Source organism: Notamacropus eugenii, chromosome 3, assembly GCF_028372415.1.
Source record: "Notamacropus eugenii isolate mMacEug1 chromosome 3, mMacEug1.pri_v2, whole genome shotgun sequence".
In the NCBI taxonomy this organism is placed as follows: domain Eukaryota; kingdom Metazoa; phylum Chordata; class Mammalia; order Diprotodontia; family Macropodidae; genus Notamacropus; species Notamacropus eugenii.
Genome location: NC_092874.1, coordinates 6,435,153 through 6,455,175, shown reverse-complemented (window position 1 = coordinate 6,455,175; position 20,023 = coordinate 6,435,153). Strand labels below are relative to the sequence as shown.

The following is a 20,023-nucleotide window of genomic DNA, read 5'->3' as shown; positions in this document are numbered from 1 at the left end:
GTGCTCTATCCACTGCATCTCCTAGCTGCCCTGGATAAACTTTTCAGTATATAAATGGGGAAACAGATACCCAGACAGGTAAAGAGAAGACCAAGATAAGCCCTGGCTCCCCACAACCAGGCAATATGAGTACACCTGAGACATGAACTTGACGCCATCATCTGTCCATTGTGACATACTTTTCATTATCCTGACTAGACATCTCCCCACACAGTTCTGTACTTTTAGCATATTGTCTGGTACATGTTCTTCAGTCATTTCAGTCAGGCCCAACTCTTCATGATCCCATCTGGAGATCTGGCATTTTCTTGGCAAAGATACTGCTTTGCCATTTCCTTCTCCATGGTAGATACATCGTAGGTGCTTACTAAATGTTTGTTGCTTAATTTCCCTAAGGTGAGACATCTTATTTCTAGGACAATGATTGATGAAGCCAAATCTAGAAACATAGGACCATAGGAACACACATCCAAGGCTGAAAGAAATCACAAAGGTCACCTAGCCCATTCTCCTACTCTTACAGATGAATACTGAGGCAAACAATCTCAAATAATTTGCCCAAGGTTGCGTCATTTTTAAGTGGCAGAGCTAGGATTTGTACCCAGGTACTGTGACTCTAAATCCAAAACTCAGCTAGCCATTACAGGCACAATGGGTTTCTCCTTCACTTGGCACCAGTAACCATGATTAGGCTACCATCAACTTCTGGAATTGCAATATGTTTTGTGACTTTTATAGTCATCACTTTCAGTTATTAGCCAGCTGGTCATATGAAATTTAGGACCAGTAAAGGGACTGGGAAGGCCAGAGTTTGAAAGTATGGCTTTTGCCTTTTGTGCCATCAGTGACTGGACAATATTCACACAGTTCACACAGAACACTATGACAGTTTCTCTGGTAACTGCTGCTATCCTATAATTTTAGCTCTAAATTAACTCCTTCCCATGATCAACTAACAGGTGGGGTGTGGGCATAATCATTGTTAAAGATCACATGATTCCTTTGCTTAGAAATAAACACAGATACATTTATAAGTTTTTTTAACTTAGGTTAAAAACAATAAATTTTCACAGTGAAGAAAACCAAGGCAAAATCAGACAGCATTAAGAGGTGAAGCTTTCAAGAACACCTGAGAAGGTAAGCTTCCTGGGCTCTGCCCTGGAGAAACTGCATCCAGGTTAGTGAATCCAGTTCCAGGTGCCATAGCTTAGGAATGACACAGACAAGCTGGAAATAATTCAAATGTGGGCAACTGGGATGGTGAAGGACTTTATGAAGGAGATGGACATGTTTATCCTGAAGGAAAGAAGACTCTTGGAGAACATGAGACCTGAATCCCAGTGTTTGAAGGGGTTATTGTTGTTGATTCCACCGACTGAACTAGAAGCAATGGATGAAAGTTGCCGACTCAAATTTTGGATTTATATGTAGAAAAACTTCTTCACAATTGGATTTAAACTGAAATGGAATAGTCTTCTAGAGGTAGAGGATCTCCACATAATGGAGGTTTTCCAATAAATGTTTCTTTTTCCTTTTTCAAGAATATTGAGAGGTTTCTCCTCTGCCTATCCCAGGCTACTGGGGTTCTTTCAACCTCTTAGATTCTCTAGGTATGAGAAATTAGATGACATGGAGGGTCAAAGTCACTGCCTGTAGAGATCGTAACTGGTGTTGACCAAGGTACCAGTAGGGAAAGACTGAATTATGTTTTTAAAAAAGAGTTATGCTGAAAATGAAGTGACTTCACTGGCATTTCATGCCATCCTTCAGTTCCTGCATGCTAGATCAATTTTATTTTCACCAGTTCAGCTATTCCAATATAACAAATTGGCCTCATCTCCATTGGTCAGCTCCTTCCTCTAATGCAGACAACTTAATGGATTTTATTTCTAAATACAGTATGGTTTGTTTCAGAGTAATTTCAACTGTAGGTTATTGTATAAATTATGCCTTCCCTGGAAATGGAAGCCTGTTGACCACTCAAACAGAGAAGTCTAATGGATGACCTAAACCAGCCAATTGTGCCTCACTGGCAAAGGTCAGTTGGCTTGAGTTTTCCATCCTTTCAGAGACACTGCACTGTTTCACAAATCGAGTTCTCCCCCTAATGGTCAGAAGGTTTACAGATACTGGGGTCTATGGTTAATAGGCCATCAAACTAAACTGGCAATGCTCCCCTCTGGCTGACTGTATTGGAATGGAGAGAGAGAGAAAAAGATATTTCAACACATTAAAATGGTGTTAATCAGAGGGTGTTCAAACAATGAAATATTGACACAAAACTGTCCCTGTTAAACAAACATTATCTGTCAAGTTCCCACCCAAGCAACTCCAGGAACATTGGCAATGTCATATAGGGACATTCATTTCCACTTCAATAACCCTATAAAAAAAAATCACTGGGCTTCCCTACCCTCTTTTCTTGGACAGCAAGGATCCAGCTATTAGGAAAATTTTGAAAAGAAATAGTGCTCATTTTGGATGGTTATTACCTCTAAACAATTATTGAATATTGAATTGTCTAATTAGAACAAATCTGCTTCATCTCTTACAACTGCCCTAGCCATTGTAGAAGTCACTGTTCTCAGAAGAGGCTCAGGTGGTGTTGACTCTATGGGTGATCTTGGGCACATAGTGTCCCCTTGTACTTATAAGGAAAGGAACTGTTCATGATTTAGTGGAGGATGATGAACACTACTGACATTTCTGTGCTGCTTTATAGTTTGCCAAACACTTTTCATAAGTTCTTGTATCTCAGGCTCAAATGACTCACTAATGGAGCCACTGCACTGGGCATACCGCCCCCACTTTGTAGGTGAAGAAACTCAGGCTCTGACAGGACACACATGACTTATCCAAGGTCATATAGCTGGTAAATGCCAAGGGAGGGATTGGAACTCTGGTGCTCCTGACTTCAAGTTTTATCTTGCTACATCAGAAGTCAGAATGACAAGAAGCTTCTACTTTTGTTGAACTTGCATTTGTGAAGCTCATGTTACTTTAGTGACAAATCAAATGTCAGGAGGATTAAGAGATAGACAGTGTGTTTTGATGGTTAAAGCACTGGATTTGACTGCACAGTAATAGGGGATGAATTCTGACCCTGCCTCTTATTACTTGCATGATTTGGGGGAGATTTAGGGTTCTCTGTGTCTCTGTCTCCCTCCCTGTCTTCAGTCTTCTTCATGTTTTATCATTTTAACAAGAAATACCTCAAGACTGAAGATTCTGCCTCTTCAAAAGTGCTTCTATTACCAATGAAACATGGCATTGCTTCTTTCCTAGTTCATTGATAATATTGGTGGAGATACTGAGTACTTTGTGACTATCTCAGCTTCCATCTCTTTCTACCAAATGATTCCTTCCCTGCTTCTCAGAAACACCCAGAGCTTTCACAGCCTTTAAAAACAAATAAACAATAATATTTCACAAGATTCTGCCATTCCTGAAAATTTTCATCCCATATCACTCTTCTCTTTCAATGCCAAACTTCTGGAGAGGATCCTGATTTCCTCTATTAGCTCTTCTCTCAATCACTTCCCAACCCATTGCTGTATGATTTCTACTGTTGCCAGTCAACTGAGATTACCCCCTTGCATCATAGGTGCTTAATAAATACTTGTTGTTGTGTTAAATTTGAAGTAGACAACAATATTTATGAAAAAAGAAATCCCTAAGCCCAGATATCTTAATTCAAATTCCTATGATCTCTGTACTTTTATCACACATGTGAGTGCATATTAAAAAAGACCAAATGTTTTAACAAATGCCATAGCTTCTTCATGCTGATGGATTTGCCCATTTGCTTCCCAAAGAACATCCTAAGCATGAGCTTATGTACAGGTAGAATTATTGAACAGCTCCAACTTAAAACAAAAGCCACATTTCTAGTCTAAGGGGTGCCCTGGGAACATGGATAGTCAATAGAACAATTAGCTAGGCATTTACTTTTCTGACACTATGTAAACCCCCTGAAAAGCTGAAATCATATCTTCTGTGCATTTTCCCAAATTCTCTGAAAGAGGCATTAAGCATTCTTTGTCTTCATGGGTGTGTATTGTCCCCTGTGTCAATTAGACACACCACAATGGGAAGTGAGTACCATAAGTGATGATTCTTCAAGAAATGTGGCCAATGTGGTAAAGCATTCTGGCCAATATGAGCTTCTATCAACACTCAGAGCACCTAATGTCCTCACCTATTTAGATTCACTGTCCACTTCTGCAGAACCAATCACTCATACTTTGCATCCTGAGACAATTTTACCTGTGTTTACTTGAAAACATCCTCCCTCAAATCTACCAAACTGAAAGGGTTTTCAACTCGTTCTTTTAATAGCTGGTAGCTACTAGTGCAATGATCTTTCCCTATTTTGTCCATGACTCTCAGGGCATGACTAGAACACATAGTTTCTGGTTCTAAAGATGTTTGATGAGGCCATCTATGCCACTTCTTTGGTGGGAATCATCATCATGTGGACTCACCTACAGTTTTGATTTTTTTAAAGTAACTGTATTTTATTACTTGCATCTACATAACCCCATCAGGAGAATGTAGGTGTCAAAAATGAGCTTTTTTTGTCACAGAGAAGCTTGGGTACCATGAAAGCAATAAAGAGAAGTTTCCAAAGACAATTCAATCAATTCCCTCCCTCCAGTTCAACTCTAGAGCCAGTATATTGACCAATTCAATGAGCTACCTGTCTAATATACTATTTTCTGGGGAGGGGGAGATGGTATGCTTCATCCACTTGGTTTTTTGTGTGAGAATTGTTAGGGCAAAATCTTTTGAGTGATCACTTTTCTGACCATGGTGGTTTATAGCATTACATGGTTCTATTCAAATAGCACTACCTCATCTACAATTAAGAGCATCTGGATACTCTATCTCCAGGGAATCCTGCTTTCTGGGCTGTGGGCAGGACATTCCCCATAGCACTGGCCAATGACTTTGCTGAACTAACATTCAAAGACAAAGTAATGACAACTGTCTCTGCCTTTGAGTTGTGACTTTAACTGTTCCTGGCCCTATGAGCTGTCACAGAACTTGAAATATGGGAGGTGTGATTCTGCCTCAAGTGGACCTGAGGAGCAGACATAGAGACCATAACAAGAAAACTAATTCTCCATCACCAAACTGTATGAGAAGCAGGGAGCAGGGCTTAAAAACATGCAGGCTTTAGTGTTTCATAGAAACACAGACATAGAACTGAACAGGATCTCTAAGGTTATCAAGCTCAATACCTCTCATGTAATGAATGAAGAAATTGGGATCAGAGAAGATGAAGTGACACACATGAGCAGACTGGGACTGAATGGAGGCTACTGAACCACAAACCCAATCTTCTCACCTCACTCTCTTCACTCTCATTTTTGGAGAGGAGAGCATCCAGTTTTGGGGGATTTTTGTTTTGTTTTGTTTTGTTTTCCCCTTCAATACTTCATCTTCTTTGAGGTCCTTTCCAGTTAAAGAAGTAAGCTGTATTGTCATATGTGTTTTCTTGTGTTTGTGTGTGCATTATTCTTGCCTTCTCTTTCTCTCTGTGTTTTTATCTTTCTCTCTGTCTTGCCTCACTGTCTCTGTGTCTCTCTCCAATAGCAGTTGGTATATCCATATGTCTTTTGTCAAGGAACTGTGGGCCCAACTGTGTGAAGGAGTGTTAACCTCAATCTGTCCTGTTGAAAGGAATTCTTGGTGTCTTATGTCTTTGACATTGCTGTTAGGAACACAGTGTTAACTGATAAGAATCAGTTCTGCTTGATTTCTGTGCAATAACCAGTCAATATAAACAGTAGATGTTGACATAACTCTCACGATGGTGGTTCATCATTTTCTCTCTGATCCATTTCACTTTTTTGTGACATTGAGTTCAAGACCCATCCAGTAACTTCAGACTTTTTTCTTAAGTTAATATATAAATAAATGAGTAAATCACACTGTTGAGACTTGGTGTTTCTGAGTCACTTACAAGTATTTTTATTTTTATTCTTTGCTAATCCCCAACCACTTTTTCTTGTTTTGCTCCCTTCGTTGTCATGGACTGTAATATCCACTATGGTGCTTCTTGCTTCTCCCTCTTCCAGACCAGCCCTTGGCTGCCAGGAGAAGCCTATGGCTAAGGTGGCCCTCAAAGCCTTGAGAAGCTGGCAGACCCTGACAGAGTTGGTACTTTCTAGCAAAGCCTCAAGGTGCCCTGAGTCACTGACATGTCCCTCATGAAGAGTCAGGGGTGGGGACAATTCTGTTTGTGGGTCCATAAGTGCACAATGCTTCTCCCTGTTCATTACCATATTTCTCAAAATCAGCTGAGCATTACCAGCTTGACCTGATTTGTGTACTGTCATATCAGAAGAATCAGGCTTCAGAGTACCATATATGGTTTCACTCTAGTGTTTACATTGTAAATGCCTCTTTTTATAGGGCATTTGCCCTTTCCCCATCTACCCAAGGAGCATCAAGCCTAGCTCAGCTGATAGATGGCCCAAGGATAAGAGAAGGCAGTTTTCTGAAAAAGACATCGATGTTATCAGCAGTCACATTAAAAAATGCCCTAAATCACTATTCATTAAAGAAACGTAAATTCGAACAACTACCTCACACGGATCAGACTGGCCGCCATGAGAGAAAAGGAACGTGACAAATACTTGGCAGGGGGGGTAGAAAATAAAGGACCCCAAAGCAGTGTTGGTGAAATTGCTGTCTGGTCTAACCATTCTAGAGAATAATTTAGAACTCCACCCAAAGAGTCCTAAAACTGTGCATACCCTTTGACCTCGCACACCACTACTAGGTCTATGTCCCAAACAGATCAAAGAAAAAGTGAAAGGACCCACATGTACAAAAATATTTACAACAGTTCTTTTTGTGGTAGCAAAGAACTCGAAATTGAGGGAATGCTCCTCAGTTGGGGAATGACTGAATAAGTTGTGATACATGATTTTGAGCAATCAATGTTTTACGATAAGGAAGAATGACAGGAATGATTTCAAAAGAATTGGAAGAAGACATGAAGTGAGGTCATGTGAAGTGAGCAGAACTAGGAGAACATTGTAAGTCCCGATAGCAGTATGTAACAATAATCAATTGTGAAGGCCTTAGCTATTCTGATCAATACAGTGAGCCATGATAATTTCAAAGGGCTTATGATGAAAAATACTATCTGCATTCAGAGAGGGACTTAATGCAATCTGGGTGGAGAATAAAATAGTTTTTTTTTCTTTCTAAAGTTTTTCTTGCTTTTTTTTTGCAATGTAGGTGACATGGATATATATTTTGCATGACTTTATATGTTTAATGGGTATCACGTTGCTTACCTTTTCAGTGGGTAGGGGAAAGGGTAGAGCGAGGGAAAGACTTTGGAACTGAAAATAAAAATTTAAAAAATGCATTATAGAGGTAAAGTTGTATCGAAAACGTCAATTTAGACATCTAAAGCCAGGACAAAAGAAAAAAATGACTCAGTCACATAGTACACTTAAGGGACAAACAGTGAATAATGTGTATATACCCTTGTTATTCATACAATACGCAGAAGATGCTGCAGAGGATGCTGGGAGGGCTCCACAGTACACTGATGGATAGGGAGTTCAGAGGCCTGCCTCCTAAACAGGGCTCCAATAATAAACAACTGGGCATCTGACTCGGGTGAAGCTGCTTCAATTCTCTCATCCTCATCTCTAACAAGCGAAACAAATCCAAGTCTCCAGTATGTTAAGTAGACCCCTTGGATGTAATTATAAGAGTACGTAGATCACAGTCATATAGGATAGGCAGGTAGGGAGAAGTTTTCATCTAAATTTTCAAGTCAATGAAATAATAAACCCATTAGCATATAAGAGGACTTGGAATAAATGTGTAAATAAATGAAACCAATGAAATCAATCTCAGTTTTATGGGTTGAGAGAAACAGAAGGAATTGCAATTCCCAATGTTAGCCTTACCCTTTACCCCACAAGCCCTAAAGTGATGGACAAAATGCTTCCATTCTCTTAATGAGATCTCCAACGAGCACAAGGTAGACCAAAGTGTGACTTTGAAGTCATGAGCTGGGGTTGCTGCTTGTTTGTTCTTATTCCCAACCCTTAACACAATGCCTGGCACACAGCAGGCACTTAACAAATGCTTATTGATGGATATGTTTTTAAATGAGAGAAATAAGATGTGGGCCCTTGGGAGCCATGCGCTGTGTGTGGGTCTTTCACTGGCAAGATTTGGGGGAAGCATTCTTCCAGACTCTCGCCCTATCCTCATAACTCCACTAGACAGTGTATCATCACCAGTCTCCAGATGAGGAGATCCCAGCTCAGAGATGGGGAGGCACACGGCCCATTTCACAGTCATAGAGCAGTAGAATCAGTAGGATTTGCCTCAGATCTCTCAGGACTATAGGGGTAAAGCAGGTATTCTTTACTTAGGGTCCAGAGACAGAGGTCTTGGGGGTCTATGGATAAATTTTAGGCATCCAGGAACTTGAACTGGAAAAGATCAACATTTTATTTTCACTCATCTGGAACCAAAATTGAATCTTTCCTTCAATTATTGAAAAGCATGATTCAGAGCCAGCCAGGGTGGGTAGGCTACTGCAGCCCAACTGCCAGTGGTCTGTGATGCCAAGGTGGAGACTCCATGCTCTAATCTAGAGCATCCTGCTCCTCATCATGGAATGTAGGCCATCTGAGAAATGTCTTTTTTTTTCTAGCAACAATTTTGCAGATTTTCCTTTAACTTGGGGAGGGAGTGGGAAGAGTTCGGAGACTGAGGAGAAAAAAGGATTTAAAGATAATAGCATCATGGGGGAGGGGGTGGGGAAGGACTTCACAAAGAAACAACATGGAGGAATATTATTCAGCATTACACTTTCAGCCCATGGTCTCAGTCTGATGGATAACTGGAACACCAGCCTCAGGTGCGGTCCTTTCACCTGGGCAAAAATGGGGTGTGGGGGGTGACAACAGAGGAAGCCAATGGCACAGCTCTACTATCTAGTTGGGAGTACAACAGAGTCATTGAATAATAGCTCATGCTGTGAACATCGTGTGTGACCTTTCCTTCCTTCCTTCCAGCTTCATGAAGGCAGGACCAAGGTCCCAGCCATTGCTGTTCCCTGGCCCTGCTAGTTGATCACTGGCCTGTCAGCAGATAGGACATCTTCAGGCAGTGTTGACTTTACCCCATCCCCCAGCACAGAGGAAGCTCAGAGAGAAGTCAGGCTTCCTGTGTAAGCAGCTGTGATTGGCAGTGGGGAATGGAACCACTGATGGCCAAGTCAAAGGGTCTGGCTGTTGATGACAGAAAGGTCAGGTAGCTCATTGTTTCTGAGAAAGTCTAGAATCATAGCTTGCAGCTCATTGGTACTTTGTAGCCTCTCACAAAAGCCCTGGCAAGTAAGCATGGGGAGCATTTTACCCATTTTAAAGATGAGGAAAGTAAGGATCAGAGAGATCAAGAGACTTGTCCAGGGTCACATAGCCAGTGTCCAGGGTGGGATTTGATTCGAATCCAGGTCTGCATCCTCCACAGGGAAGCATTCTGGAGGTGTCTTTCTCCCATAAGCCTCCTCTTTCTGACTAACAGAATCTCTGCTTTTGCCTCCATGTAGAGGGGATCCCATAGAGCAATGACTTTTTCTGATCTTCCCAACTATGCCAGCTCCTAGGAAGCAGTGGGATGAGGTAAAGTGAGTATTGAGCTTTTACCTGAAAATCTGAGCCAGAAATCCAGCTCAGAACCTTCTTTTGGAAGCTTGGGGAGATCAATCCCCTTCTCTGGGCCTCAGTTTTCTCATCTTTGAAACAATGTGTCAGAATAGATGGCCCCTAAGTCTCCTTCTTGGGATTCAAATTTAAAAAAAAGTGTTCATTTTAGCTGCTTGACCCAGACTGAGCAAACGAGAGAGGAAGAGGAGGAAGGACCCTGTCCTTAGCTTTCAGAAGCTTCCATCCTCCAAGCTTTGGGAGTAGTGGGTAGGGTCAGACACAAGGATGAAACAGGCAGAGAGGGAATGCCAGGGGTGAGACCAAGGCTTTTCCCTCCCAGAGAGTGGGAGCAGGGATAGAGTAATACATGAAGCTGGCTGAATCTGGGGAGGCTCCCCAGAGGAGGAGGCAGTGAATTTGAGCCTTACAAAAGGAGAAGCATCCTGAAAGACAGAGGTGAGGAAAGGAGTAGTGTGGGTCTGATGAAATCATGAACAGAAACAGGAGACCGCACAACAAATTTTGGGGAGAGTCGAGAAAAGAAAAGGACAGGAGGGCTAGGCCTGGTAACTGAACCTAGACTGCCAAGGGCCTGGGATACCCAGATAAAGGGAGTGAATTATATTCCTAGGGCTAGCAAATTGGATCCTAAAGCACAGATTGGACCATATCGCTCTTCTGATTCAAAAGCTGTGATGCCTTTCTTATTTCTAGGAAAACACACACACACACACACACACACACACACATGCACACTTTCTGGTGTTTCCTTTACATGACAACCTACTTTCCACCTCCAGGTCTTTGTATAGCCTGTCCTCCCATTCCTGAGCTGCTCTCATCTCTGACATTTGGACCTCATTGTTCTATGTAAATGTCATCTCCCCATGAAGTCTTGATCTTACAGGTGATTGGGTACAGGGCTAAAGCAGAAGAGAGACAGGGTCAGGGTCATAGGACCAGAATGTCAGAATCTTGGAGGTTACTTATCCCAGCCTCTTTGATTTGGAAACAGGATCAAGCTGGTGTCCATAAAGGAAAATCAACTTGCCCAAGGTCACACATGTATGGTGCCCACTAGTAGAGTCAAAATTTGAACCCAGGTCACCTGACCCATCCCACTGAGTCATCCTCCACTCTCCATGCCAGGGCATCCTCTGTCCCCTTCCTTGAGCAGACAGTGATGGAGAAGCTTGTGGGCACAAGGCCCTCAGGTGGATGAGGTTGCTGGACCCCAGCTGAGAGTGTTCCTCTCTCCCCTACCTCCACCTATGCAGAAAGGAATCTCAGGGTGGAGATGCTCGGCCCAAGGAGGGCACACAGGGTGGAGAGGATAGGGAATATGGGGGTGACAAGCTTGTCTTTGAGGGTCATGTCAGTCCCATCCATTAGCCAAGCTCGCCCCCTCGTGGCCATGATCTAGAAGCGCTGAGGTATCAGCCATGTGAATCGTCTTGGGTTTCAGGAAGAGTGAAATGGTTTCAAACATATAATATGCTAAGCCAGTATTTCCCAAATCTAGCCTCCATTCCTCTTGTCATTCAGCACTGGACAGCGAGAACAAGCCTGGCAGAACTGAGGATACATGTCAAAATTTCAGAGAAATAAAAAAAAGTCAACCCCGCGCTTCCAAACTGCCTGACCACTGACAGGCATACGTCTTTACCAGAGACGGAAGCATCAATAACTGGGTTTTCAAAATGCCAGAGTTGGGGGGAGCTGCTTTAGCAGGTTCCCGGAGTCTCAGACCTTCTTCCAAAAACTAAGCTCCCAAAGTAAAAGCTCACCCTCACAGTTTTTATACACTTTTTAGAGTCACAGGGCATAATAACCCTCTGACCTGGTGCCTAAATACAAAAAAACCCCAAAAAACAAAAACACACACACAAAAAAACAAAAAAAAAAAACCAAGGTACTTGAGACCCTCATACAAAACAACTCCCCTAATCAAGCTTCCCACAATGGGCAGGCCCATCAATGGGAGGGAAAGATCATCTCCAATCACATTATTCAATCGCAGTCACTTATAATAAAACAAAAACAGCAAAAGATCTAATTTGATTGCCATTACAGAAAGTCCAGTGGGTATCCTGCCTTGTTAGACCACACCTGAACTGCTGGCTTCAGCCCTGATCATCACAGCTGGGGAAGGACATAGATAAGCAGAGAACATCCAGAAAAGGGCAGACAGGGTGTCTCCAGGTCAAAAGTGGTGCAATTGAAGGGCCAGTCAAAGCATAGCCTCCCACATGTACCATTCATGTCCAGGTCTGCGCCTTGCTAAAGACTGACCTCCCTTTCCCTGCAGTTTCAGCTTCCCTGCTCCCAGTTTCCTCTTCCTGATTCTTCTTTCAAGGATCCTCTCTGGAATGCAGGTGGGAGGTGGCCATGGTCCTGAGAGCACAGGTAGTTCTTGAACAGTCTTCCCAGAAAGTTTAACTTCTAGAATATGAGAGGAAGAGGTAGAAGCTTGCTAGGTGAGTGTCACAGTGTCCCTCAATAGCCTTTATTTTATAAAGAAGGAAACAGAGGCCATGGGATGTACCCATGGTCACACAGCAAGTAAGGGCCAGAGCTCCATTGGGAAGGCAAGTACTCTGACTGTCATGCTGATCTCAGAGTCTGAGAATCAGACTGAAGCTGCTCGAATGGTTGAGAACCTCAGCTTGGCTACAGAATCTGACTCTGCCCTTAATCTCATTCCCCAGACACATCCAGTTACTCCTGTAGGAAAGTCAGGGCCACAGAATCCCTCATACACTACAAATGCAATGCTTCTTTGATGTCCCCAATGATATTCTTCTAAATACAGGGTTGAATTATCTAATGAAGGTATTTGGGGGAGGGGGACATCTGGACCTGTGATTTCATCACTGTGAGAATGGTCAGTGGGGAAACTCCCTGCATTGATACAGGTAAAATTTATCTATCTATCTATCCATCTATATCTATCTATGTCAATATCTCTATATATCTTTCTAGATAGATAGGTAGAGATAGATAAACAGATAGGTACATAGATATAGAGACAGAGACAGATAGGTATAGAGATAGATATAGACATACATAGACATAGACATAGACAGATATATGTATACATCTTTAGATTTTGATGTAGATATATCTGTAAACAGATAGCTAGAGACAGATAGAGATAGAGATATGTGTATATATGTGTGAATGTATATGTATATATGTGTGCGTGTATGTGTATTTATAAATGAATAAATATATACATGCGTATATGCATAAGTGTGTGTATACATGTGTGTATATGTATATTTGCATGTATTTGTTTCCATATGCGTGTATGTATTTGTATACATAATGGACAAAGCGCTCGTGCCTTCCCAGTCACCAGTGGAGTGAAACAGGGCTGTGTGCTTGCTCTCATGCTTTTTAGCATGATGTTTTTAGCCATGTTGACAAATGCTTTCAATAAGGATGAACACGGCATCTAAGTCAATGATAAGTTGCCCAATTTGAAAAGGTTACAATCCAAGACCAAAGTGGAAGGAGTGTTGGTGCATGATTTTCTGTTTGCAGATGATTGTGCACTCAATGCAGCCTCTGAAGCTGAGATGCAACAAAGATGCTGCAGAGATGGATCACTTCTCTGCTGCTTGTTCTAATTTGGCCTACACCAAAAAAACACAGTTGTTCCATCAGCCACCACCACACCATCCATATGCAGAATCAACAGTTACAACAAATGGAGAAGTTTTGAATGCTGTGGATAAGTTCACTTATCTTGGTAGTGTACTTTCCAGGGATGTACACATTGACAATGAGGTTGATGCACACATTACCAGAGCTAGCTCAGTGTTTGGGAGGCTCCAAAGAAAAGTTTGGGAGAGAAGAGGTATTAGACTTACTACCAAATTGAAGGTCTACAGAACTGTTGTGCTGATCTCATTGTTATATGCTTATGAAACATGGACAGTCTACCAGCACCATGCCAGGAAACTGAATCACTTCCATTTGAACTGTCTTAGGAAGATTCTGAGGATCACCTGGCAGGATAAGGTACCAGACACTGAAGTCCTTGCTCGAGCTGAACTGCCAGGTATTCAAACTATGCTTCAGGGAGTGCAACTCCTATGGGCTGGCCATGTTGTTCGAATGCAAAGTGTATGTTTGCCAAAAAGACTATCTTATGGAGAACTCACATGGGGCAGGCAATCACATGGTGGCCAGAAGCAACAATACAAGGACACTTTCAAGGTCTCTCTCAAGAACTTTGCATTTTTTTTTATTAATTTTTTTTATTTTTTTAATGTTTAACAATCACTGCCATACAATTGCGATTTTATCCCTCCCCACCCACCCCCCACTACCTCCCTCCCTCCCCACGACTGCATACAATTCTGTATAGATTCTACATATACTTTCCTATTGAGTATATTTTCACTATAGTCATGCTATGTAGTCAGACTAAGATAAATGAAAGAATCCGTATAACAAATCAGAACATGATACACAAACAGATACACATACACAAACATGATCTGCTACATTATGTGAGTGACTTCCATATTTCTCTCTCTGAGTGTGGAAGGCATTTTGCCTTGAGGTCCACCATTGGGATTTTTTTTTTTTTCAGAAGTTCTTGTGTTATTACAAAAATCTAAGTCTACCAGAAAAAACTCTCACACACTGTGGTTGTTGCTGTGCATAAAGTTCTCCTGGTTCTGCTCCTTTCACTCAGCATCAGGTCATATAAGTCCTTCCAGGCCTCTCTGAAGTCTTCTTGTTCATCATTTCTTATGGCACAATAGTACTCCATTACATTCATATACCATAATTTATTCAGCCATTCCCCAATTGATGGACATCCCCTTGACTTCCAGTTTTTGGCAACTACATAGAGTGCTGCTATAAATATTTTTGTACATGTGGGACCCTTTCCCATTATTATGATCTCTTGGGGATATAGTCCTAGTAGCGATATTGCTGGGTCAAAGGGTATGCACATTTTTGTAGCCCTTTGGGCATAGTTCCAAATTGCTCTCCAGAATGGTTGGATGCGCTCACAGCTCCACCAACAATGAATTAGTGTTCCAACTCTCCCACATCCTCTCCAGCATTTATCATTTTCTTGTTCTGTCATGTTTGCCAATCTTATAGGTGTGATGTGGTACCTCAGAGTTGTTTTGATTTGCATCTCTCTAACCAATAGTGATTTAGAGCATTTTTTCATATGATTATAGATAGCTTTAATTTCTTCCTCTGAAAATTGCCTGTTCATATCCTTTGACCATTTATCAATTGGGGAATGACTTGTATGATTATACATTTGGGTCAGTTCTCTATATATTCTAGAAATGAGGCCTTTATCCCCGAGCTTAGCTGTAAAAATTTTTTCCCAATTTACTACATCCCTCCGGATTTTGGTTGCATTGGGTTTGGTTGTGCAAAAACTTCTCAGTTTAATGTACTCAAAGTTATCCATTTTGCATTTCATAATGCATTCTATCTCTCCTTTAGTAAAGAATTCTTCCCTTCTCCATAGATCTGATAGATACACTATTCCTTGCTTCTCCAGTTTGTTCATGGTATCAATCTTTATACCTAAATCATGTACCCATTTGGACTTTATTCTTGTGTACGGTGTCAGGTATGGGTCTATGCCTAATTTCCGCCACACTGTTATCCAGTTTTCCCAGCAATTTTTGTCAAACAATGGGTTCTTATCCCAGAAGCTGGGGTCCTTGGGTTTATCAAACAGAAGGTTGCTATATTCCTTGCCTACTGCATCTTGAGTGCCAAGTCTATTCCACTTGTCTACCTCTCTGTTTCTTAGCCAATACCAAGTGGTTTTGATAATTGCTGCTTTATAGTACAGTTTAAGGTCTGGTAGCGCTAGGCCACCTTCCCAAGCATTTCTTTTCATTAGTCCCTTTGATATTCTGGACCTTTTGTTTTTCCAAATGAATTTTGATACTATTTTATCCAGCTCTAGAAAGTAATTGTCTGATAGTTTAATTGGTATGGCACTAAATAAGTATATTAATTTGGGTAGAATTGTCATTTTTATTATATTAGCACGGCCTACCCATGAGCAACTAATGTTTTTCCACTTACTTAAATCTGAGTTTATTTGTGCAAAAAGTGTCTTGTAATTGTGTTCATATAGTCCCTGGGTTTGTTTTGGCAGGTAGACTCCTAAGTATTTTATACTGTCTACCCTAACTTTAAATGGGATTTCTCTTTCTATCTCTTGCTGTTGAACTTTGTTGCTAATATATAGGAATGCAGAGGATTTGTGTGGGTTTATTTTGTACCCTGCAACTTTGCCAAAGTTGTTTATTAATTCAAGTAATTTTTTACTTGAATCTCTGGGATTCTCTAGGTAAATCATCATATCATCTGCAAAAAAGAGTGATAACTTAGTTTCTTCTTTGGCTATTCTAATTCCTTGAATATCTTTATCTTGTCTAATTGCTACAGCTAACATTTCTAGTACCATATTGAATAATAGTGGTGATAATGGACAACCTTGTTTCACCCCTGATCTTATTGGGAATGCATCTAGCTTATCCCCATTGCATATAATGCTTGCTGAAGGTTTTAGATAGATACTGCTTATTATTTTATGGAAAGTTCCCTTTATTCCTACGTTCTCCAATGTTTTTAGTAGGAATGGATGTTGTATTTTGTCAAAAGCTTTTTCTGCATCTATTGAGATAATCATGTGGTTTTTGTTAGCTTTGTTGTTGATGTGGTCGATAATGCTAATAGTTTTCCTAATATTGAACCAGCCTTGTAGTCCTGGTATGAATCCTACCTGATCATAATGTATTAATCTCGTGATAAGATGCTGTATTCGTTTTGCTAAAATCTTATTTAAAATTTTTGCATCTATATTCATTAGGGAAATTGGTCTATAATTTTCTTTCTCTGTTTTGTCTCTTCCTGGTTTGGGTATCAAAACCATATTTGTATCATAGAAAGAATTTGGGAGGACTCCTTCTTCCCCAATTTTCAAGAATAGTGTATGTAGTATTGGAATTAACTGTTCTTTAAATGTTTGATAGAATTCACTTGTGAATCCATCTGGCCCTGGAGATTTTTTCCTAGGGAGTTCATTGATGGCTTGTTCAATTTCTTTTTCTGAGATGGGGTTGTTTAAGTATTCAACTTCCTCTTCTGTTAATCTGGGCAATTTGTATTTTTTAAAATATTCCTCCATCTCGTTTAGATTGTCGAATTTGTGGGCATAAAGTTGGGCAAAGTAGTTTCTAATTATTGTTTTAATTTCCTCCTCATTGGAGGTGAGTTCACCCCTTTCATTTTTAATGTTAGTAATTTGGTTTTCTTCTTTCTTTTTTTTGATCAGATTAACCAAAGGTTTATCAATTTTATTAGTTTTTTCATAAAACCAACTATTGGTTTTATTTATTAATTCAATAGTTTTCTTTATTTCAATTTTATTAATCTCTCCTTTGGTTTTCAGTATTTCTAATTTGGTATTTACTTGGGGATTTTCAATTTGTTCTTTTTCTAGCTTTTTCAACTGCAAGCCTAAGTCATTGATCTCCTCTTTCTCTATTTTATTTATGTAAGCATTCAGAGATATAAAACTTCCCCTAATAACTGCTTTTGCAGTGTCCCATAAGTTTTGGTACGTTGTCTCACTATTGTCATTCTCTTGAATGAAGTTGTTGATTGTTTCTATGATTTCTTCTTTAACCCAATCCTTCTTTAGAATTAGATTATTTAGTTTCCAATTGATTTTTGGTTTCTCTTTCCATGGCCTTTTATTACATGTAATTTTTAATGCATTATGATCTGAAAAGGATGCATTGATTATCTCTACCTTTCTGCACTGGGTTGTGAGATTTTTATGTCCTAGTACATGGTCAATTTTTGTAAATGTTCCATGTACCGCTGAGAAAAAGGTATATTCCTTTCTATTCCCATTTAATTTTCTCCAAAGATCTATCATATCTACCTTATCCAGAGTTTTATTTACCTCCTTAACCTCTTTCTTGTTTATTTTAAGGTTGGATTTATCGAGTTCAGAGAGGGGGAGGTTGAGGTCCCCCACTAGTATAGTTTTGCTATCAATTTCTTCCTTCAACTCCCCCAACCTCTCCTCTAAGAATCAGGATGCTATACCACTTGGAGCATACATGTTTAGTAATGATATTGCTTCATTGTCTATGGTGCCTTTTAGCAGGATATAGTTTCCATCCTTATCCCTTTTGATTAGATCTATTTCTGCTTTTGCTTTGTCTGAGATTAGGATTGCTACTCCTGCCTTTCTTACATGAGCTGAAGCACAATATATTCTGCTCCATCCTTTGACCTTTATCCTATGTGTATCCCCCCGTTTCAAATGTGTTTCTTGTAAGCAGCATATTGTTGGATTATGGCTTTTAATCCATTCTGCTATCCGTCTCCGTTTTATGGGAGAGTTCATCCCATTCACATTCACAGTTATGATTACAATCTGTGTATTTCCCTCCACCCTCTTTCCCACCATTTGTGCTTTTAACTCTCCCTTCTCCCTTCCCCTCCTCAATAGTATTCACTTTTCTCCCCCTCCTCCTGCAGCCTTCCCCTCCTTCTTTTAGCCCCCCTCCCTTTTAGTCCCCTTTACTCTTATTGCTTCTTTCCTCTCTTTTAGCCACCCTCCCCTTTCTTCCCCCTTCCCCTCCTACTACCTATAGAGCTAGTTAGGATTATCTGCTTAAGGTTATTGTTCCCTCCTTTGAACAAATCAGATGAGAGTACCTCTCAAACAATGCTCATCTCCCTCCCCTCCTTCCCTCTAATATGGTTTTGTACTTCTTCCTGTGATATAATTTGCCATTTTCTGCTTCCCCCTTTCCACACCTCCTATTACATTCCCTTCTCATACTTAAATCATATTTTTGCCATGACATCATTTACTTTATGCCTGTTCCCTCTACATATATCCCTTTTATCATAATAGCTGCACAGTTCTCAAGATTAACAGGTATCATCTTCCCTTACAGGGAGGTAAACAGATTGCCCTAATTGAGTTGCAAGTTTTTGTTTTTGTTTTTTCCCCTCTGTTTACCTTTTTATGATTCTCTGGAGACCTGCATTTGAAGATCAAATTGTCTATTGAGTTCTGGTGTTTTGGTCAGGAAGCTCTGGAAATCCCTTATTTCGTTGAATGACTTTCTCCTTGCCTGAAATGTTATGCTGAACTTTGCTGGGTAGTTGATCCTCGGTTGGAGTCCCAACTCCTTTGCCTTACGAAATATTGGGTTCCAATTCTTTCGATCTTTTAATGTAGAAGCTGCAAGGTCCTGTGTGATCCTGACTGTGTGACCTTGATATTTAAATTGTTTCTTTCTGGCTGCTTGTAGTATTTTCTCCTTCACTTGATAGCTCTGGAATTTGGCAACTATATTTCTTGGGGTTTTGAGTTTGGGATCCCTTTCGGGAGGGGAATGGTGGATTCTTTTGATGACTATTTTGCCCTCTGAATCTAGTTCTTCCGGGCAGTTTTCCTTGATGATTTCCTGGAAGATATTGTCCAGACTCTTTTCTTCATCATGGGTTTCTGGCAGGCCAATAATTCTTAGATTTTCTCTCCTGGATCTATTTTCCTGGTCAGTTTTTTTTTCCAATTAAATATTTTAGATTTTCTTCTATCTTTTCATTCTTTAGATTTTGTTTGACTGATTCTTGTTGCCTCATTGAGTCATTAGTTTCTACTTGCCCAATTCTAATCTTGATCGTATTGTTTTCTTCAGTTAGCTTTCGCATCTCCTTTTCCATCTGGCCAGTTTTTCCCTTTAAGGAGCTATTTTCTCCATTTAATTTTTGTACTTCTTTTTCCATTCGACCAATTTTCCCAGTTAGGTTTTGGGTTTCCTTTTCCATCTGATCAATTTTCCCTATTAGGTTTTGAGTTTCCTTTTCCGTTTGATTAACTCTTCCTTTTAGGGAATTATTCTCTCCAGTTAATTTTTGAACTTCCTTTTCCATTTCTTCAATTTTCTTTTTCAGATTGATGTTCTCATCAGTGAATTCTTTTTTTATGGTTTTAAAATCATTGGCCAGTTTTTCTTTTATATCCTTCTTCAGACGTTCCAGGTAATCTAGTTGTGCTTGCGAGAAATTCATAGTCCCATCTGAGGTTTCAGATGGAAGTACAGTCTCAGCTCTGACCTCTTTGGTGTTTGTGTTTTGGTCCTTATCCCCATAGAAAGATTCTATGGTTTTTTCACTTTTCGTCTGCTTTTTCCGATTCATGATGTTGGCTGAGTGTTGTAGCTTTTGGTTCTTTCAGTCAGAAGATACAGATCTTTTAAGTTGAGTTGATGTTTGTCTAGGCTAAAAGCAGG

At 40.3% G+C, this 20,023-nt stretch overlaps 1 long non-coding RNA gene across 2 annotated transcripts in view; it reads right to left on the bottom strand.

Moving 5' to 3' along the window:
- LOC140532386 (uncharacterized) overlaps positions 1–20,023 on the bottom strand; it is a 120,344-nt gene that overhangs the window by 73,844 nt on the left and 26,477 nt on the right. Inside the window, exon 2 of one of the 2 annotated variants that reach the window (XR_011976488.1) lies at positions 11,988–12,137. The exons of the other annotated variant lie outside the window; for it this stretch is intronic. This is a non-coding gene — a long non-coding RNA (uncharacterized lncRNA). The remainder of the gene's footprint in view (positions 1–11,987; positions 12,138–20,023) is intronic. 2 annotated transcript variants of the gene reach the window in all.